Here is a 23,042-nt window from a genome sequence, read left to right as displayed (position 1 = left end):
CTGGACATTGAAGACAGTTTTTTAACACGATATGCACTTTTGAAAGGGTGTAGAAAGGGGAAGACAGCAGATATAAAAGTAAAACTTATGTAGGAGGATTGTTTTAACCACTTAGGGACCGGAAGGATTTGCCCCCTTAATTACCAGGCCATTTTTTATGATACGGCACTGCGTCTCTTTAACTGACAATTGTGCAGTCGTGTGACGCCGTACTCAAATAAAATTTATGTCCTTTTTTTCATGCAAATATAGCTTTATTTTGATGGTATTTGATCACCTCTGCGGTTTTTATTGTTTTTATAAACTAAATAAATAAATAACATTTTGAAAAAAAAACAATACTTTTTACTTTTTGCTATAATAAATATCCCCCAAAAAAAGTTTGGTTTGCCCAAAAGTTAGCGCTTCTACAAAAGAGGGGATAAATGTATGGCATTTTTATTTATTTATTTATTTTTTTTGCTAGTAATGGCGGTGATCAGCGATTTTTAGCGGGAGTGCGACATTGCGGCTGACAGATCGGACACTTTTGACACTTTTTGAGACCATTGACATTTATACAGCGATCAGAGCTAAAAATTGCCACTGATTACTGTATAAATGTCACTGGCAGGGAAGAGGTTAACACTAGGGGGTGATCAAGAGGTTAAGTGTTGCCTAGGGAGATGGCCCCTCATTTATCCAAACTATACAATTATATTTTACAAGGCAATAAATTCTCAGAGAAAATGCTTCTAGCCAATATGTGTCTATTACCTAAGCCCCATAAAGATCACACCTCACCACAGAACTACTGCCCAATATCAGTTATAAATATTGACCTCAAAATTTTTGTCCGTTTGCTGGCAGACAGAATTGTGGTAGTCATCTCCTTATTAATCCACCCAGATCAAATGGGTTTTAATCCAGGCAGACAGATCACAGACAATTTAAGGCTTGTCACAAATATAATACAAGACGCTAACCTACATGCAAACCCAGTAGTTAAACTTAGCCTTGATATCCCCAAGGCATTTGATAGTGTCAGTTGGTCTTACCTGGAACTATTACTCCCCAAATATGGTCTTTGCAATGAATTCATGCATGGTTTTAGAGCTTTATATCAAAATCCTCAAACTAGAATTAAACTTCCAGGTGAAAATTCATAGATTTTCGCATTAGGTAGAGTAACTAGACAGGGATGCCCTGTTTCTCCTCTCCTTTTTGCCCTGGCTATTTAACCCCTCACTTGTGCCATTCAAATTAATGTTAATATTAACCACTTCCCGCCTGGCCTATAACAGAATGATTGCCGGGAAGTGGTTCTGTTATCTTGACTGGGCGTCATATAACGTCCAGCAGGATAACATGCCGGCGCGTGCCCGCGGGGGCACGCAGCGCGGCGATCACTAGTGCGGCGTGTCAGTCTGACACATCACATCTCTGATTGTGATAAGAAACCTCTGACAGCTGATCATCGCGAGAACCAGGAAGTGCCGGTAAATGGGATTCCTCGGTTCGCGCTGACAGGGAGAGCCGATCGACGGCTCTCCCTGTCAGAGGGAGGGTCTGTGCTGATAATCAGCACATTGATTATCAGCATAGATGCGCCAATCAGCTGCCAATCAGTGCCCAGCAGTGCCCCAATAATAAAGTCTGCCAGTGCCCACCACAGTGCCAATCAGAGCCCACCACAGTGCCAATCAGAGCCCACCACAGTGCCAATCAGTGTCCAGCATTAATACCTGTCAGTACCTGCCCAATCAGTGCTGCCCATCAGTGCCATCTATTAGTGTCCATCAATGCCACCTGTCAGTGCCAATCAGTGCCGCCTATCATTGCCAATCAGTGCCGCCGGTCAGTGCCCATCAATGCCGCCTGTCAGTGCCCATCAGTGCTGCATATCAGTGCCACCTATCGATGCTCATCAGTGCGCATCAATTCTACATATCAGTGCCTCCTCATCAGTGCCCATCAGTGCCAACTGATCAGTGCCCATCAGTGCCGTCTCATCAGTGCCCATCAGTGCCGACTCATCAGTGCCCGTCAGTGAAGGAGAAAACAAAATTTTATAACAGAAACGAATTAAAACCTTTTTTTTTTTCAAAAATGTCGGTCTTTTTTAGTTTGTTTAGCAAAAAATAAAAACTGCAGAGGTGATCAAATACAGTTAGGTTCATAAATATTGGGATATTGACACAATTCTAATCTTTTTGGCTCTATACACCACCACAATGGATTTGAAATGAAACAAATAAGATGTGCTTTAACTGCAGACTTTCAGCTTTAATTTGAGGGTATTTACATCCAAATCAGGTGAACGGTGTAGGAATTACAACAGTTTGTATATGTGCCTCCCACTTTTTAAGGGACCAAAAGTAATGGGACAATTGGCTGCTCAGCTGTTCCATGGCCAGGTGTGTGTTATTCCCTCATTATCCCATTTACAGGGAGCAGATAAAAGGTCCAGAGTTCATTTCAAGTGTGCTATTTGCATTTGGAATCTGTTGCTGTCAACTCTCAATATGAGATCCAAAGAGCTGTCACTATCAGTGAAGCAAGCCATCATTAGGCTGAGAAAACAAAACAAACCCATCAGAGAGATAGCAAAAACATTAGGTATGGCCAAATCAACTGTTTGGAACATCATTAAAAAGCAAGAACGCACCGGTGAGCTCAGCAACACCAAAAGACCCGGAAGACCACGGAAAACAACTGTGGTGGATGACCAAAGAATTCTTTCCCTGGCGAAGAAAACACCCTTCACAACAGTTGGCCAGATCAAGAACACTCACCAGGAGGTAGGTGTACGTGTGTCAAAGTCAACAATCAAGAGAAGACTTCACCAGAGTGAATACAGAGGGTTCACCACAAGATGTAAACCATTGGTGAGCCTCAAAAACAGGAAGGCCAGATTAGAGTTTGCCAAACAACATCTAAAAAAGCCTTCACAGTTCTGGAACAACATCCTATGGACAGATGAGACCAAGATCAACTTGTACCAGAGTGATGGGAAGAGAAGAGTATGGAGAAGGAAAGGAACTGCTCATGATCCAAAGCATACCACCTCATCAGTGAAGCATGGTGGTGGTAGTGTCATGGCGTGGGAATGTATGGCTGCCAATGGAACTGGTTCTCTTGTATTTATTGATGATGTGACTGCTGACAAAAGCAGCAGGATGAAATCTGAAGTGTTTCGGGCAATATTATCTGCTCATATTCAGCAAAATGCTTCAGAACTCATTGGACGGCGCTTCACAGTGCAGATGGACAATGACCCGAAGCATACTGCGAAAGCAACCAAAGAGTTTTTTAAGGGAAATAAGTGGAATGCTATGCAATGGCCAAGTCAATCACCTGACCTGAATCCGATTGAGCATGTATTTCACTTGCTGAAGACAAAACTGAAGGGAAAATACCCCAAGAACAATCAGGAACTGAAGACAGTTGCAGTAGAGGCCTGGCAGAGCATCACCAGGCATGAAACCCAGCGTCTGCTGATGTCTATGCGTTCCAGACTTCAGGCTGTAATTGACTGCCAAGGATTTGCAACCAATTATTAAAAAGTGAAAGTTTGATGGATGATTGTTAATCTGTCCCATTACTTTTGGTCCCTTAAAAAGTGGGAGGCACATATACAAACTGTGGTAATTCCTACACCATTCACCTGATTTGGATGTAAATACCCTCAAATAAAAAGCTGAAAGTCTGCAGTTAAAGCACATCTTGTTCGTTTCATTTCAAATCCATTGTGGTGGTGTATAGAGCCAAAAAGTTTAGAATTGTGTTGATGTCCCAATATTTATGGACCTGACTGTACCACCAAAGGAAAGCTCTATTTGTGGGAAGAAAATGATAAAAATTTTGATTGGGTACAGTGTTGCATGACCGCGCAATTGTCATTCAAAGTGTGACAGCACTAAAAGCTCAAAATTGTCCTGGGCAGGAAGGGGCGAAAGTGCCTGGTATTGAAGTGGTTAAAGGCTATACCAAAGACCTAAAAGACTTTAAACTGAGATTATATGCTGATGACGTTTTGTTATTCCTTTCAGACCCCTTAATAGCCCTTCCAAACCTTATCAAGCAACTAAAAACATTCCAAGATCTCACCAGCCTAGGTGTTAACTTATCCAAATGTACTGCAATGCCTATAAATATTCCACCATTGTTGACAACATCTTTGTACTCTTTAAAATATTTGGGCATCCTCCTTACCCTATCTTATAAAACTCTTTTTCAAACCAATTATCCACCACTATTCACAAATATTAAAACACTACTAAAATTGTGGTCTAATTATCACATCTCCTTTTTGGGGAGAAAAATTGCTACCAAACTGGTATTCTTGCCTAAACTACTTTTTTATTTTAGAGCTTTACCCATACTGATCCCTAAAAGCGCTTTAGACTCCCTTCAAAGAGAAATTAACACATTTATATGGCTCAACAAAAAGCCAAGGTTTGGTTACTCTCTCATGCATCGATCTCAATCAAATGAAGGTTTAAGCCTTCCTAACTTATGGTGTTATTGCCTAGCAGCAAGATTTACACAGTTAGCTCAATGATTTGCTCCTTCAAATCAAGTTCCTTGGTTACATTTCGAAGAACAATCAATTATACCATTTCATCTTCAAAGTATTTTATGGTACAAGTCGATTCAACCCAGAGAGATCTGTCCCTTAAATATGGTGGTGGCTCACTCATATCAATTATGGCACGGATACAAATATAAATTTGACTTTATTTCTATCACTCCCCCTAGCATCCTTTTATAGGAGACCCCTGTTTCTCCCCAGCCTTTAGAAATAGCGACACTTTCTATATAAGGAAACTATGCAACCCCACTACTTTGAAATCCCTCTCCCTAAATAATAAATTTCACCCTTTTACAGATCCATGTGAAATATACAATCGGCCAGTATCAGAATTACCACATTATACTCAAATTGTAAATTCTACCAAAAAAACTACTCTCTAACATTACAATCCCTATATTCCCATTTTGAACAAATCTGTATGTCCTCACCACGAGATAAGGGATTGATCTCTCGTATTTATAGCTGCTTAAATTATTTTTCCCTGTAAGAAAAGTCAAAACCAATGCTTCAATGGGAAATTGACTTGGACCAATATTTTACTCTACCAGAATGGACCACTATGATCCAAAACCTACTGAACAGTACTCGCTCAATTTCAGTGAGAGAAACAGTCATCAAAATACACACCAGATGGTACCTAACCCCGTATTAAATAATACAAATTTTATCCATCGGTATCTCCCACATGTTTCAGGGGATGCCCAGATCAAGGTACCATTTTACATACCTTCTGAAACTGCAAAATTTGTAATCCCATATGGCTACAAGCAGCTGCTAAGATTGAACATATTATAGGCAAAAAAAATCCCCTCACCCCTCAGGTGTGTTTATTATTTGCATCTATACCAAATGTACCCACACATAATATTAGACTAATACACACACTGTTTAACTCAATTCATTGGATGATAGCTCTTAATTGGCATTCATCAATGGTTCCTTGGCCCCAGGTATTGAGTAGAATGGAACAAATAAAACTCTCTGAGCATATCCACCATACACTCTTTGACACCATGCGCAATTTAAAAAAATAGTGGTCCCCTTGGGACATACCACTACCCTAAATATGACCTTATATAGTCTAACTACACTTATCATTATAGAACAAAAATGTGTTTTGAATTATACAACCTTATAGGAAAAATCATACTCGTACCTCATCCTTATTGTTATTTTGTTTTATTGCTATGTTTTTTTTTTTTATATATACTATACACCTCATGTTAAGTACATATTTGATATATTTGATGTACCTATGTTTCTTTTACACATTTGTACTAAACTATGACCTTTTACAATAAAAAAATTGTTTGTAAAAAAAAAAAAAAGTGTTCCATGGGGAGCTGTTTCTAACTGCATGGGGGCTGGGCTGACTGGAGGAGGAGAGAGATCGCTGTCCCTAATCACTAGGAACAGCAGATCTCACTACTCCCCTGACAGAACAGGGATTTGTTTGTTTACACTGACAGATCCCAGTTCTGCCTGTCTCTGGAGCGATTGCGGGTGGCTGGCGGACATCAAGTCCGCCGGACACGCTGGTTGGCTCCCCCGCTAGCAAATGGGCGTGTGTGCTTCCAGTGGGGCGCGCGCGCCCACAGACCGCCGTGTACACGCCCAACGTACAATGACAACGATTCACGCAGGGGAGCCAATGTGCCACAGTACAACTAGTTAATCTCTGTGTATCATCTGATTCTATTCACTTCGCTGGGTATATGTGATGGTTTACAACCACTTTAGTGGTTAGTCTTACCTGGCCTTTGTACCTAGGTTGATGTGCATTCCCCCCCCCCCCCCCCCCCCCAGTATCTCCCATTTTACCAGTGTTTGGTATGATTAAATTCTGAAAAATATGCCCAAGGGAAACAATTTAAAATATATTAAATAATATTGAAAAAATATATAATTTTCCTTCTAAAATATATTAAAATAACCATTTTCATCAACTCCTTAAGCCAGATTTTCATAAACCTGAGTTAATGAAAAAAGCCTTTCCATGTTAGTCATTCTTATTTTGCTTAAAAAATATTTTCATGCACATTTTAATTTCTTCTGCTCAGTGATTTGAGTGATAAGTGCAGGGTCATGCTCAGTTCAGGACGAATCTGCATGTGACCTAAGGACCCGCTGTCCTCCAAAACTAACAGCACAAAAATGTTAAGTTCTGTGTCATGCTCTAATGTTCAATGTGTAGCTCAGAATATTACCTTTATAGCCAGGCAAAACTGCTGCCTTTACTGTGTTTGATATCTCTGACATGTTACAATGAATTTGATTTTCAGTGTCAGAAAGAGAACATCGGATAATAAATGATGTAATGCTTGGCAAGCACATAAACACTTCATCATGGTATTATGTACACATCTTAAAACAGAACTAAACTCTCTCAATCAATAATAACTATTTTTAATCCTTATGCTGCTAGCATTAGTAAATAAAATAGATAGAAAGGTATTTTATATTTAGTTACTTTAACTTTTTTTTTCTTTTTACATTTCTTTGGTTACTTCCTGGTTTCTGGCCTAAGCCAAAATGATGTCATACATCCCATGAATCTTCATGGGGTTTTTTTCATTCTTTCATCTGAAGGAGGGGCTTTCTCAGTTAAGCACACCCTCCTGTCTGCCTGTCTGAACTGAAGGCAGATGGAATGGATTCTAGGAAGTAAATGCTACATGAATCATCTGCTCTTACTCAAGATGGCTAGAAATGCTAGGGGGGTGTTTTTCAAAGTCAAGCATGTAGATATGGGTAGATACGCAAATTTGCTTTCAATATGAAAAAGGAATTCAATAGTGTTTTCAGTTTGTGGTGCTCAGATACAGTTGAGTTCTGTTTTAACCACATGTTGATCACGCTATAGCCGATAGACGGCTACAGTGCAGTCGTCCAGTTCTGATCACAGATCGGGGTAAAGGGCCAATCTCACAGCCCTTTAACATGTGATCAGCTGAGTCCAATCATAGCTGATCACATGTAAACTAACATGCCGGTTATTGGCATTCCTTTCCTCACGAACTGTCACAGCATGGGGAGAGGAGAGCCGATAACTGGCAAACATGACAGGGGACATTTACACGGATAAGCAGGACACTGATCATAGGTGCAGCCCCAACTGTGCCCATTAGTGCCCCCTATCAGTGTCTATCAGTGACTCTTCATCAGTGTCCCCTATCAGTGCCACCTATCAGTGCCCATCAGTGCCCCAATCAGTGTCTATCAGTGCCGCTTTAGCGTCACATATGGCGACCCATCACATTTCGGTACCCGCTGGAGTGCGCATGCGCGACGCCTCCAACACTTTTACAACAAAAGTCCACCCCTAAGTCCAGGTTCAAGCCCCACCATCCAAGTGGACATAGAGTTAGATCATAATTATGCTGAGCAAAGTGAGGCCATGCCCAAAGCATGGCGAGCGAAACGAGGCCGCGCCCGAAGCGTGGCGAGCAAGTTTTGTCGTAAAAGTGTTGGAATGCATATGGTGGCATCGCACATGCGCACTCCAGCGGGTAGAGAAATGTGATGGGTCGCCATATGTGACACTACTTCCCCACCAGTGCTGCCTATCAGTGCCCATCAGTGCCACCTATCTGTGCCCATCAGTGCCACATATCAGTGCAGCCTCATCAGTGCCCATCAGTGCTGCCTCATCAGTGCCCATCAGTATCTGTCTCACAAAAATTATAAAAATTAGTACAGTGTTGCATGGCCATGCAAGTGTTATTCAAAGTGTGACAGCAGTGAAAGCTGAAAATTTGCCTGGGCAGGCAGGGGGTGAAAGTGCCTAGTGGAAAATGGTTAAAGTGGGAGTCCGGCGACCAATCTTTTTTTTTTTTTTTTTAGGTCATTGAGACACTTTGCTAATCCCAAAATAATACTCACAGTTTGGGTGTAATATTTCCGCCTCTGTCTGTTTTCGTACTGAAGAATAACTTTAAAAATGTGATGCTGGCTGTTTCCATCTTGCTTGTGGGCATGTGAAGCCCACAAGCATTGATTTCCTGGATGCGGTGAATGCTGTTCATTCACAGCTTGTTCACAAGCATGATCATTGTTCCCGCACTGAATCTTGGGAAGCCTGACACTAAGCTCCCAGGAGACAGTGCGGCGCCGGGGAAAGGCAATAAACACGCCTACTCCCATGGGAGGAGAGACAGGAAGTGCCACAATAAAGTACAATATAAATGTAATTACAGCGATAAAAAAAATGTTCGTGCGGCATTTGAACATATATGCAATTAACTGAAGGGGGTAAGATTAAGTTAAAAATTTGACTTCAGGAAAGCAGTTAGATAGAAAATATGAATATATATGAGAACTGTTTTACTTGCAAAATGATTTGTAATTCCATTTATCCAGTTCTGAGATTTAAACATCTGTCGCACAACACAGACCTATCTAGCAGGGATGGGGACCTGATTTTTCTTTACTGCAGTTTCACTTTCACTTATATGTTCCCCCCTTCCCACATACACACTGTGATAGGACAGTGAGAGGAGAAGCAGCACTGATGAGCTAAACTCTCTGTCACTCTGCTCTCTCCTATCAGCAAGCCCCTTGCACTGCAACATATCTGGCTGGCTCTGTGTGCTGCTTCTCCCTCCTACTATCTGAGTCTGAGTTCTGCTGTACAGACTAAGGTCCCTTCCACACTGGGGGCGGTGTGGGCGTCGGCGGTAAAACAGCGCTATTTTTAGTGCTGCTTTACCGTCGTTTTTGCGGCGATATTCGGCCGCTAGCGGCGCGGTTTTAACCCCCGCTGGCAGCCGAAAAAGGGTTAAAACCGCTTGCATAGCGCCGCTATAGCCGCAGTATAGCCGCGGTATAGCCGCGCTGCCCCATTGATTTCAATGGACAGGAGCGGTGAAGGAGCGGTGAATACACCGCTCCTTCACTGCTCCAAAGATGCGGTTTGCAGGAGTTTTTTTTTGCTCCTGCCAGCGCACCCTCGGGCTTTCACACTGAAGAAACAGTAGAGGCAGTTTTAGGTCGGTTTGCAGGCGCTATTTTTAGCGCAATAACGTCTGCAAACCGCCCCAGTGTGAAAGGGGCCTTACAGTAGATTGCATGAGGCTTATATCTATACAAATTCAAGTACTTACAGGAGCTGCAGGATTAATCTTTAAAAAATTGTGATCTCGCTCCAACCCCCCCTCACGATCTTGTTTCAGCATTTCCCCCATTCTAAGTAACAAGTGCAGAGCCCTCAGAGCTGTCAAAAAAAAAAAAGCCAGCAAATGTTTATTAACATTCCTCAGCACTGGGAGATAAAGAGAAACATTGTAAAATTTTGTTCTTTTAGATCAAAGGGAAGAACTTAGGTCTGTAGATGAAGGCAGTTTAACCACTTAAAGACTAAGCCTCTTTCTGACACGTGTTGCTTACAAGTAAAAGTCAGAATTTTCTGCTAGAAAATAACTTATATATTTTTTAGCAGAGACCATAGAGGCGACAATGGCGGTTTTCGCAATGTCATACTGTATTTGCGCAGCGGTCTTTCAAGCGCAATTTTTTGGGAAAAAAGAATCGTGAGAGAATCGTGATCTTTATTCAAGAAAAAAAAAATCATGATTTTCATTTTAGCCAGAATCGTGCAGCTCTAGTTCTTACACTATATTACCAAAAGTATTGGGACGCCTGCCTTTACATGCTGATGAACTTTAATGGCATTCCAGTCTTACTCCGTAGGGTTCAGTGTTGAGTTAGCCCATTCTTTGCAGCTATAACAGCTTCAACTCTTCTGGGAAGGCTGTACACAAGGTTTAGAAGTGTGTCTATGGGAATGTTTGACCATTCTTCCAGAAGTGAATTTGTGAGGTCAGGCACTGATGTTGGACGAAAAGGCCTGGCTCGTAGTCTCAGCTCTAATTCATCCCAAAGGTGGTCTATCGAGTTGAGGTCAGAACTCTGTGAGCCAAGCCTTCTCGTCCAACACCAGTGCCTAACCTCACAAATGTGCTTCTGGAAGAATGGTCAAACATTCCCATAGACACACTCCTAAACCTTGTGGACAGCCTACCCGGAAGATTTGAAGCTGTTATAGCTGCAAAGGGTGGGCCAACTGAATATTGAGCCCTACGGACTAAGACTGGGATGCCAATAACGTTCATGGGCATGTAAAGGCAGGTGTCTCAATACTTTTGATAATATGGTGTATGCTGCTGTCATTTACAAAAATGCATTTATTATGTATTAATGAATACAGTGCTGTATTAAGTTGTTTCATTTATATGTATGTGGAGTTAATGTTAATCATAATGTACACCTAGGGTTGCCACCTGTCTGGGATTCACCCGGATAGTACGGGTCTTGAATCATGTGCTCGGGTTTTGTACTGCCTGTAACCCAGGCACATGATTCAGCCCAGAACAGGGACAGACCATTCAGACAGGGGGGACCATCAGCACACCTGTCACTGTGAGACAGCAGCAACGGCATTGTAAAGAATACACTGTGCCTGCGGTGTGTGTTCGGCATTCAAAGCTTCTTTCTGTCTCCGCCCCTCCAGTCTCCTGCAGGGTCCCTGTTACCTCTAACTCAACCCCCCCCCCCCCTCCAATCACCAGTGCGGTGTGTTGAGAGAACTGGGAGGCGGAGCTCACTGTAGCTCCTGTCGGGCTGGCCAGAGGTAGGGAGGAGGTGAGCTGAATTTTTTCTGGGAGAAGTCTCCTATTGTGGAAAGTTGCAAACTTTCAGGTTGCTGTGTTCTTCAGGAGATGCAGTGAAGGGTTAAGTTGACAGAAGAGGAGATAGTGAGTGGGGGGGGGGGAGTCTGCAGCCCAATCACATTTGACAGATAACTTCTAAGCCTGAACAGTCTGTCTATGCAAACATCCCCCAATTGTTCAGACTAGATTATGTGAAGTCATTTATAACCATTCATGTAACCCTGTATATATATATGTGATGAGTTTACACCTCTGATTGTACAGACTCAGAGCTTGGATAACACAGGGTTATATGAATGGTCATACATTACATTCACATCGGTTATATGAATGGTCATACATTACATTCACATCATCTGTACATACAGAGTGCTAGGAGCTGGATTACATAGATCTGTACTTACATACACTTAAAACAGATTATTTCCATCAAGTAGTACTGTTGTATGATTTATTGTTGTATGTGTTTATTGGATGAGCACAAGAGTTTTTTTTTTTTTTTAAAAACATCGCTATCTGACTACTTCTCAGCCCCCAACTATCTTACGTCACCCCCAGATCACTTCATACAGACATCACTCCGAGCTGCTTCCTACACTCCCCAGCTGAGGGACATCATTTCATGGTCACTTTCCTTCCCTCGTCTTCCCAACATCACTCCCTGGTCACCCCATAGACACTGCAAGAAATCCTTCCCCATTCTGCCACCGCCATACCCTCCACACTCCTCTCCTGTACATACTGCACCCATTATACCCTCCACACTCCTCTCCTGTACATACTGCACCCATTATACCCTCTGCACTCCTCTCCTGTACATACTGCACCCATTATACCCTCCGCACTCCTCTCCTGTACATACTGCCCCCATCATACCCTCCGCACTCCTCTCCTGTACATACTGCTCCCATCATACCCTCCACACCCCTCTCCTGTACATACTGCCCCCATCATTCCCTCCGCACTCCTCTCCTGTACATACTGTCCCCATCATACCTGCTGCACTCCTCTCCTGTACATACTGTCCCCATCATACCCACCGCACTCCTCTCCTGTACATACTGCCCCCATCATACCCTCTGCACTCCTGTGCATTCAGATGTAAAGGGGAACTCTGCTGAATCAGATGTTGACTCTGAAATAAAGGGGGACTTTTGTGATTAACTCCATATGATTAGAAATTTTAATAAATCACAAAAATATATGTACAGTGTATACTACATAAAAAAATATAGCTGTTCATTGCTTTGTACAGAGGTAATGAATTTAATGTACTACAAAAAAAATAGAAAATATTGGCGTACGCAGCTAATGTGTTCGGGGTTGGCTTGCCGAAAAGGTGGCAGCCCTATGTACACCTTAAATAAAAGAATTTACAGAGCAACCCCTGGTTAATGCTATTCAGAGAACATTTCAGATTTGTGAGTATGAGATGTCTAAGCTCTTCCATGGGCCTCTCCTGTTGTGAGAAAAGGTGATAGTGGTGACCTCTCCTATTAAGCCCAATCAAGGTAAAACACATCAGTGGGTAATGATCACAGTGACTCTCTGGAAAGCCAGCTTGCTGGTAAAAAGTTATAAAGTATAAAGGTATATGATGTGACGTCATCAGTGTGCAACCTCAATTCCATGTTTGTTAGGGTTATAGTGGTGTTGCAGGAGGAAGAGTTTAGAGTAATGTTTCTTCAACTATCTATTGGTATGCAAATTGGGGTGCATGTTTCTGAGGGGTCATTACTAGACTGTGTAGCCTAGTTTGTCCAAAAACAAAAAATGTGAAATCAGTTGTGTTATTTTATGTCTTTTATATCAGTCTGGAAGTTTGTTGTAAACAGTTTTTTGTCTAATATTTATGTAGCGCTGGTAGATTTTAATCTACCGCTGATAGGTAAATCTAGTGGGTTACTTATTATAGGAAGTTAAATGCCTCTGTTCCAGCTTGGCTGACGTTGCGTGTAGTTCCACACTGTGCCTGTGGGTGTTGTTGTCGCCATGGTCCAGTGTTGGAAAAGCAACGTGTTGAAGCGTATGAGTGCTCCTCTGTCCCGGAGATAACTCGGTGGAGATGGTCCTCCGAGTTGCATTCTGGGAGAGGGTATTTATGGGACAGACGCCATGTTCTGGGGTTCGATTTCAGCCACCTGCTGGCCCTCCTGGCCAACAGGTATGTGTTAAGAGTACCACCTCGTGGTCCTCCGTTCCGGAGGCCCACGTCGCTGCGGCATGTGGGTGGGCCCAGAAGCCTGTCTGGGGCCTGCCACAGCAGCAGGGAATGGTCCTGAGCTGTCTATCCTGAGTGAGGAAGCTGGACAACCGAGGAGATCCCAGGGGAGGACCCGTCATGGAAGGATCATGCAGAGTGCTGGTCTGGAGAGGGGCCTGGTGACTCGGTTGGAGGACGTATCCTGAAGTAGTCTTACTGCATAGTACTGCCGGGCTGGCTTAAAGGTTCAAGTACTGTGTCTGACATTCATCGCAAACCATTACATCCTGCGGCAGAGGATCGTACTGGTTTTATTCCAAACAAGTCTGTGGCAGAGACTTTTGTTCGTGCTACGTACTGGCTGCTAGACAAGTGAGAGAGGTCTATCCAGGCGGGCAAAGATTGAATCCCACAAGGGGAGCGCATTCAACTACAAGTGTTCAATTACAAAGAATGTTCTGAAGAATACTAAGGAAAGGTATTTGAGCTTCCCTGCAACTTTCCTTCTGCCTCTTTCCTGCTACTGCCTTTATTTGTTCATTAAAGCATTGAAAAGCCTACTCAAGTGTTTGGTGCTTATATCATCCAGAGGTAAACTCAACGGAACCCTAGACCCGATGCCGGTGAAACAGAGGTATCGAGAGTGAAGGTAAAAAGCCCGCTTTAAACCTGCAGCTCCACCGAGAGTTAGTGTTACATTTATATACATTTACATTAGAATGACAATCTAAGGAATGTATTTTCTGTTTTAAATTATAATTTTATTTTATTAATTACATGTTAGCTTTTCACACTTCTCCTTTAAAATGAGAAACTATTAAGAAATACACATGCATGGAAACAAATATGTTTACTGTTTGTGTGTTTGTTTTTATTATACAGCTGTTTTTTTTTAATTTGTATGGCTTTCATGACATTTGGTTTAAATTTCTCTTCTAGGGTCCCAGTAAGTTTTGTTTTGTTAAATATATTTGTCTTGCGTTGTACAGCAGTCTTCAATGACGTTTAGGCATTTACAAAGACAAGAAAGAAAACGGATATCCTTATGGAGTTAAAGTGGTATTAAACCCCCCCAAAAAATGCATTAAAGGGGTTGTAAAGGCAGAAGGTTTTTTTATCTTAATGCATTTTATGCATTAAGATAAAAAAACCTTCTGTGTGCAGCAGCCCCCTTCAGCCCCCTAATACATGAGCCCGTCTTATCCAGCGATGTTACAGGAGTGTCTAAGCTGCCCGGGACTCCACTCCTCATTGGCTGAGACAGCAGCGCAGCACGATTGGCTCCCGCTGCTGTCAATCCAAATCAGTCGGCCAATCAGGAGAGAGAGGGCAGGGCCAGGTCATGGCTCCCTGTCTGAATGGACACAGGGAGCTGTGACTCGGCTCGGGTGCCCCCATAGCAAGCTGCTTGCTGTGGGGGCACTGAACAGGAGGGAGGGGACAGGAGCACAGAAGAGGCATCTGAGAAGATGAGGATTGCTTTGTGCAAAACCACTGCACAGAGGAGGTAAGTATAACATGTTTGTTATTTAAAAAAACAAAAAACGAGAGTTTACAATAACTTTAAGATAAAAAGCCTTCTGTGTGCAGCAGCCCTCCACAGGTCGAGATGAGCCCCATCTCTACCTGTGGAGTCACTCAAAAGGACGGAGGGGCCAGGAGCACCAAAGAATGACCCAAGAAGAGGGGGATCTGGGTTGTCCTGTGCAAAACCACTACACAGAGCAGGTAAGTATAACATATTTTTTATTTTTATAGAAAAAAAAAAACGAGATTTTACAATCACTTTAAAGTGGAAATCTGGGTTAATACTATCCAAGATTAAACCTGCTCCCACCCCCCTTCTAAGCCCCATACTAACTATCCTGTAATGGAGAGATGGGTATACTTATCCAATTTAAGGGCACTCTGGTCTGCTCACCCCAACGACAGGCTTCAGTGAAGAGGAGAGAGCAGTGACAATGGCTGCAATGCCTGGGCGGTGATGTCACCCATAGGCTTTGTATGGGGCATTCATTGTCTGCATTCCTTCCTCTCCCTCTCTATCAGCTAGAGCTGGGAGCCAATCAAGTGGCCGAACCAGAGCATTCTTCTATTAGGTAAGTATACACATTTTTTCCATTACAGGATAGTTAATATAGGGCTTAGAATGGGGGTAGGAGCAGGTTTAATCTTAGATAGTATTAGCCTGGGCTTTCAGAGTTTGACAGTGCTGCTGTCCAAAGTGGCTCTATTGCTTTTCCATAGAGTTGAGCCACCCTAATACAGAAATTTGTTATTAGCCGGGTCACAAGGTGAAAATAAATGCAAAAACAAGCATAAAAAAGATAACTAGTGCAGCTATCACATTTAAGACTTAGTTAGCTTCCATATTTACAATGAGTTTTTTGTTTTGGGGCTAAGATATGCTTTGGGGCTCATATAGACTGAAATCCCTGCGTTTAGCTTGCGGTTCCACATACATGTTGACATGTTTTTGTGGCACATGTTTTGGGGCATTTTTCTACTGAGTTGCATTTACATGTGTTTGCATTGCATGCACATGCATATTGGTGCAAAGAAATGCAGCATGCTGTACTTTTTTTGTACTGCAGGTGAAAGCACCACAATGTTGTAAATGAAACTCATTGGGGGTTATTTACTAAAGGCAAATCCACTTTGCACTACAAGTGCACTGCAAGTGCACTTGAAAGTGCACTGCAAGTGCACTTGGAAGTAAAGTTGCTGTAGATCTGAGGGGGACATGCAAGGAAAATTAAAAACAGCATTTTAGCTTGCACATGATCAGCAGAGCTTCCCCTCATTTCAGATCTACTCCTTAGATTTAGAGTGACTGCACTTTCAGAGAACTTTCAAGTGCCCTTGCAGGGCACTTGTAGTGCAAAGTGGATTTGCCTTTCGTAAATAACCCCCATTGAATGCATTTGTTTGCATGTGCATTTGTACTGCATTTATAAGTGTGTTTGAATGCATACGTGTAAACAAGCTCCTAATGTTTCTCCCATCAATATTTTCCCAGTGGAAGTCTGCTCCAATTCATGGACATGAGACTGTAACAACGTAGAAGTCTTTATGAGAAGTTTAAAACAGAGCTGGATCATCCTCATGGCAACCCAAATAGGAGTCTATGGCCCATTGGATGTCCAGTCGGCCCAGCTACCACCTTCATTCTCCTGCAGTAATTCAGGAGGATAGTTTACTTGTGTGCCTGGAAGGAGGCAGCTTGTGTCCAATAGGAAGGGCCATGGCAGTACAGACTTTGTAAATGGAGTGGCTTCTCTTCGCCTATCGCAGTCCTTAATGATCTCAATTGAAGTGTTGGGGACAAGATTGCTAAGTTACCTAGAGCCCCTTTTTGCAATCATATTTCTTTGGCCTAAAGCAGAATTAAAGTGGTTGTAAACCCTAGTCATGAAATTTGAGTTAACCACACAAATGTGTCTGTAATGTTTACTTGTCTCTCTCCAAAGCTCTAATGCCGCGTACACACGAGCGGACTTTCTATCCTACTTGGTCCGGCACACTTTCCGACGGACTTTGTCCGCCAGGTGCGCCGGACTTTAAAACGAACGGACTTGCCCACACACGCCGGGATTTTCCGGCGGGCTAAGTCCGCCCGTCTTTCCGACGGACTTTCGCCGGAGTTCCGGCGGACTTTCAGAATGAACGGACTTGCCCACACACGGACAAGTCCGTTCATTTTGAACGTGACTCAGGTGCGACGGGACTAGAGAAGGATGTCAATCTTGCCGCTTTTATCGGCGAGATTGACACCTTGCTAGCCCCGTCGCGGGGCATACCAGGCCCTTAGGTCTGGTATGGATTATAAAGGGGAACCCCGCTACGCCGAAAAAACGGCGTGGGGTCCCCCTAAAATCCATATCAGACCCCGATCCGAGCACGCAGCCTGGCCGGTCAGGAAAGGGGGTGGGGACGAGCGAGCGCCCCCCCCCCCTCCTGAACCGTACCAGGCCGCATGCCCTCAACATGGGGGGTGGGTGCTTTGGGGGAGGGGGGCGCCCTGCGCCCCCCCCCAAAGCACCTTGTCCCCATGTTGATGAGGACAAGGGCCTCTTCCCGACAACCCTGGCCGTTGGTTGTCGGGGTCTGCGGGCGGGGGCTTATCGGAATCTGGGAGCCCCCTTTAATAAGGGGGCCCCCAGATCCCGGCCCCCCACCCTATGTAAATGAGTATGGGGTACATGGTACCCCTACCCATTTACCTAGGAAAAAAGTGTAAGTAATAAAACACACTACACAGGTTTTTAAAATATTTTATTAAACAGCTCCGGGGGGGGATCTTCCTCCGGCTTCGGGGGTCTTCTTCCGGCTTCGGGGGTCCCTCCGCTTCATCTTCTCCCGGCGTCCGGTTGGTTCTTCTCCGCTCTCCGGCCTCTTCTCCCGGTGTCGCAGGTCTTCGGCCGGCCCCTCCGCTCTCTTCATGTAGCTCTATTGCGAGCGGAGGTCCGGACTTCTGGGCTTCTTGGCTTCTTGGCTTGGCTTGGCTTCTCTTCTCTTCCCCCAGATGTTGACACGACGCTCTCTCCGGCTGGACTGGTTTCTGAGGGCTGCGTTGTGACTTATATAGGCGGAGACCCCGCCCCCATATGATGTCACAGTCCCTGGGCATGCTGGGACTGTGACGTTTTAGGGGGCGTGGTCGGGGGGCGTGGTCGACCACGCCCCCTAAAACGTCACAGTCCCAGCATGCCCAGGGACTGTGACATCATATGGGGGCGGGGTCTCCGCCTATATAAGTCACAACGCAGCCCTCAGAAACCAGTCCAGCCGGAGAGAGCGTCGTGTCAACATCTGGGGGAAGAGAAGAGAAGCCAAGCCAAGCCAAGAAGCCCAGAAGTCCGGACCTCCGCTCGCAATAGAGCTACATGAAGAGAGCGGAGGGGCCGGCCGAAGACCTGCGACACCGGGAGAAGAGGCCGGAGAGCGGAGAAGAACCAACCGGACGCCGGGAGAAGATGAAGCGGAGGGACCCCCGAAGCCGGAAGAAGACCCCCGAAGCCGGAGGAAGATCCCCCCCCCGGAGCTGTTTAATAAAATATTTTAAAAACCTGTGTAGTGTGTTTTATTACTTACACTTTTTTCCTAGGTAAATGGGTAGGGGTACCATGTACCCCATACTCATTTACATAGGGTGGGGGGCCGGGATCTGGGGGCCCCCTTATTAAAGGGGGCTCCCAGATTCCGATAAGCCCCCGCCCGCAGACCCCGACAACCAACGGCCAGGGTTGTCGGGAAGAGGCCCTTGTCCTCATCAACATGGGGACAAGGTGCTTTGGGGGGGGGGCGCAGGGCGCCCCCCTCCCCCAAAGCACCCACCCCCCATGTTGAGGGCATGCGGCCTGGTACGGTTCAGGAGGGGGGGGGGGGGCGCTCGCTCGTCCCCACCCCCTTTCCTGACCGGCCAGGCTGCGTGCTCGGATCGGGGTCTGGTATGGATTTTAGGGGGACCCCACACCGTTTTTTCGGCGTAGCGGGGTTCCCCTTTATAATCCATACCAGACCTAAGGGCCTGGTATGCCCCGCGCTCGCCGCAATAGGAAGATTTGTTTTTCCTATTGCAGCGAGCGCGAGATGCAATACCATCCCCTCGTGTCGTATTTGGTCTGTCGGACCAGCCTACACACGAGCGGGCTTTCCGTCGGACCAGCACACACACGAGCGGACTTTCCGCCCGAAACTGAGTCCGACGGAAAGATTTCAAACATGTTTGAAATCTAGGTCCGGCGGGCTTTTGGGAAGAAGTCCGCCGGAAAAGTCCGCCGCCGCCCACACACGGGCGGATTGTCCGGCACACTCTGGTCCGCCGGACCAAGTATGCCGGAAAGTCCGACCGTGTGTACGCGGCATAAGTGTCATTTCTATCTGGTGCTTCGTACCTCTGTTATCAGCATGAGTCACTTCTGAGAAGTTTTGCCGACACATGAGATAAAATTTTTGTTGGGGGGGAGAGCTCAGCACACAACTTGTCGATTCAGAATATAGCTCTGCATGTTCCTTCATTCCTCTGCCTATGTGGAGGGGGTGTGTGTCCCTTTCCTCCAATCAGCTCTCACACAGTATTTCAAAGCTGTAACTGCAGTTCTCCACTCCCTCCTCTGTACTCCTCACAGATGCATAAGGATTTTGTCACAAATCAGCACTTTGAAGGGTTGTAGACAAAGGAGACTGGAGATAAACAAGTAAAACTTATGCAGAAGGATTTGTTTCATCTCTGTGTATCATCTGGGGCTTTTCACTTCACTGGGTATATGTGAGGGTTTACAACCACTTTAAAGTGTCTTTTTAATGCAAATACTCTGAAATTGAAATTACAGTGAAATGTGTCACAGGAGGTAGCTCGTAGGCAGGGACAAAGACACCAAACACGCTGCATGCTGTCTGTTGTTGAATAAAGCTTTCTTGAAGTAGTGTTGCCATTGATGTGCCGGCTTGCACATGGTTACATTCTTGGTACCGGGAGCATGAACAGGATTTTTTTGGTAGCACCCAACACTGCGGCCTGTAATGCAGGGCGCATGGGCACCACCCCCGCATTTATGCGTCCAGCCCCTAATCTACATGCAGGTTGCCAGACGCATGGATTCCAATCAGGGTTTTTTTATTTTTTAAACATGTGATTAGAGCCTGGGGCACTAATAGGCTTCAAAAAGGGGTGGGCTCGGGGCGTAGAGCACTGCACCCCGAGCCCACGAAGTTGTGTGACAATAGCGAATGAATATTCGCTATTATCACACTGATTCTCCTCCTGCCCAATCAGGACCCGTTTCCTGATTGGCCGAAAGGAGAAGCGTTCCAATTGGCTTAGGAGGAGGAGGGAGGAAATGCCGTGATGCAGAGGAGGAGAAACAAGGGGAAGCCTCCATAGATGGGGTAAGTGTCGAGCTAGGAACCGACCAGGGGGGTGGTTGTGGGTGCATTGTTTTCCGCCCCTCCCCAGAAATATACCACCAGCCGCCACTGACCCAACATGTCAGTGTCATGTGGACGAGCAGCTTGTCTGGAGTGGTTCCACTTAATCCAGATCATTTAACTGTTAAATTGCAAGTCGTGCATGCATACATGCAATGTGCTTTCAAATCTGTGTTATCTGTTACATTACCCATATTTTATATTATCCATAAGCCATCTTGTAGAGTATCTTCTGTTTCTGATCTTGAAGGTGTTTAAAGCATTACTACTGTGGGCAGTAATATAACCATTCCCTCACGGTAGGTTCTATATAGAAACCATATTCCTTCTCTGCCAGGAACTAAGCTGGTATTTGTGAATTTCTATCCCTCCCTAATCTTCCCCCTCTCCTCTTTTATCTGAGATGTGTTATTGTTTTACTTAAAGCAGAGTTCCAGGCAAAAATGTAACTCCTTTTAAAACATAAGCACATACCAAACCCCAGCTGACCATACAAGCCCCCCCCCCCCCCCCCCGTTCGTTTTTTTTTTAAATTTTTTTTTCATACCTTTTTGGTATGTTTTCTTCAGTACTTCCGTCCCATGGCGCCGCTGCAAGGTATGTCACTTCCACGGGTTTTTTGTGCCCTCCTCCTTCCCCCCATCCCATTCTGGGACCTGTGTGTATGTCAGAAGGCTACAGGACCATTCAGAAAGCCCACAAGGCTTTACTTCCTGTTTCCCTTAGTAAGACATGTACGTAGACAGAATTGCAAATGTAGGCGCAGGACATACATGACAGGGTGTAAGTAACTTGCAGAGAGAGAAGGGTTAAATAAAGTAGGTGTGTGTTGAGAAAGTATTAGACTTACCGGATTGGTGGATAAGTCAGGGGGGGAGGAGTGGTATGCGAAGTCCACGAAGGGAGTGAGATCAGAGGTCAGCAGTTGGAGGACGAAGGCAGGTTGAAAAGTTCTGGGCTTTGGAAAAAGACAGAGATGAGTGAGTTAGACCAGCTTTTAGGACAGCTTAGGGCTGCAGCAGAGATTCATGGCACTAACTGGCTACAGAGTCAGATTGCTGCATCTCTGCAGGGGGTGACGCAGGGCCCCCCTACACCGGGGCCTGCTCCCACACGGGCTAGGAGGTCCAGGCCTCCTGAGCGCCTTAGTCCTGACAACACCCCCCGGACTCAATGCCGGCTTGGGAGTCCTAGTTGGGCCCCTTCAGGCCCCTCTGCTAAGCAGACTCCCTCGTCAGATGGCAGAGTGCCTGGGAGGAATCCCCATCTACGGCAAAGTCCGAGAAGGGGGGACACTCACCTGGTGCCTCTGCCTGTCCCCTCTGTCGTCATCCAAGCGCAAGTACATGCGGCTGCCACATCTGTCGATGCTCCGGTCAGGGTGGCAGCCCGGCGTGGGAGAACAGCGGCATCGGGCGCCGGCCATTCCTTGTTTGCGGCCGGCGGCTCGCCTCGTGGGGGCGCCATCTTGCCTAGTGGGAGAGGCTATGCTACATCCCATCAGCGTCAGTCGGGAGGCCCCGCCTCCAGGCACAAGTCAGGGCCTGGGAGGGTTGGCCGGAGAGATACCTGTGCTCTGGCCGTGTCATCGGCGCAGCTCGATGATGTCATCGAGGAAGGACACAGCAGCGGTGGACGGAGCCCTCAGGGGGAAGTTAGCCTCACACCGCTGGTCACTCAAACAGCAGCAGAAGGGAGGGGGAGAGCATAAGAGTAGCGGCGTCGGTCGCAGGGCCAAGTAACAGCAGCAGAGAGCAGCAGTGAGGACGGTGAGCTGACTGAGGAGCCCCAGGAGGCAGCGGTGGTGACGGGACCGGCGGCTGGAGGGTATTCTCGCCCAACGCAGCCTGGTAAGCAGTCTGTGTCTTTGTCTTCTCCTGTCTCGTCTGTCTTGTATGCTGTGGGTAGTAGCAAGGGGGTTAGTGATGTACAGGGCTCCGCAGGGGGAAGTAAGGAAGCGGGGCTCTGGGGTCTGTTGCTTTGAAGGCGGTGCGTCGCAAGATGCGGCACCGGTTAGGCCATGGGTGACAACCCCCTCGGGGGTCAGTGAATCACCGAGCGGGCTCGGCGGCGGTAGTGGCGCAGAAGGACAAGGACGCAGAAAAGGTGCGATTGGTAGATGCGGCGCGGTGTGAAGTGTATGTGTGCTTCGAGGGACCTTTGGGGGCTCATTTGTAACAGGAGGTGAGGGAGAAAATTTGGAAAGACGAGTTTGTGGAAATATTTTCTCTGCTCCCATTGGAGAAGTTTAATCTGGATCGGGTAAAGCCGGATGAAAGTAAAAAAGAGGAAGAAGAAAAGAGGAGGTACAGGCTTATTCCGCGGACGTTTGCAAATTGGTTGCAAGCGTTTGCGATATTTGCAAGCGTAATTGGGGAGAATGCCCCTGAGAATTGCTCGGCTTTATTCTGCTATCTGGAAGCCATCAGTGAGGCGCACAGGGTATACGGTGGTTTAGCGTCGCTTCGGTATGACGAACAATTTCGTCAGCGGAAGGCCATCCGTCCTTCTATTGGGAGGGACCATAAAGATATCAGCCTCTGGATGAAGTCGATGACTTCATCCAGGGCTACGAGTCCGTTTTTTCCAGGGGGGGGGGGGCGGCGGTGCTTTCTCCACAGGAGGAAGTTTAATGAGGGAACGTGCCGGTTTGGTAGCTCATGTC

Source organism: Aquarana catesbeiana, linkage group LG13, assembly GCF_042186555.1.
Source record: "Aquarana catesbeiana isolate 2022-GZ linkage group LG13, ASM4218655v1, whole genome shotgun sequence".
In the NCBI taxonomy this organism is placed as follows: Eukaryota; Metazoa; Chordata; class Amphibia; order Anura; family Ranidae; genus Aquarana; species Aquarana catesbeiana.
Note: the sequence above shows the minus strand (reverse complement) of the source record.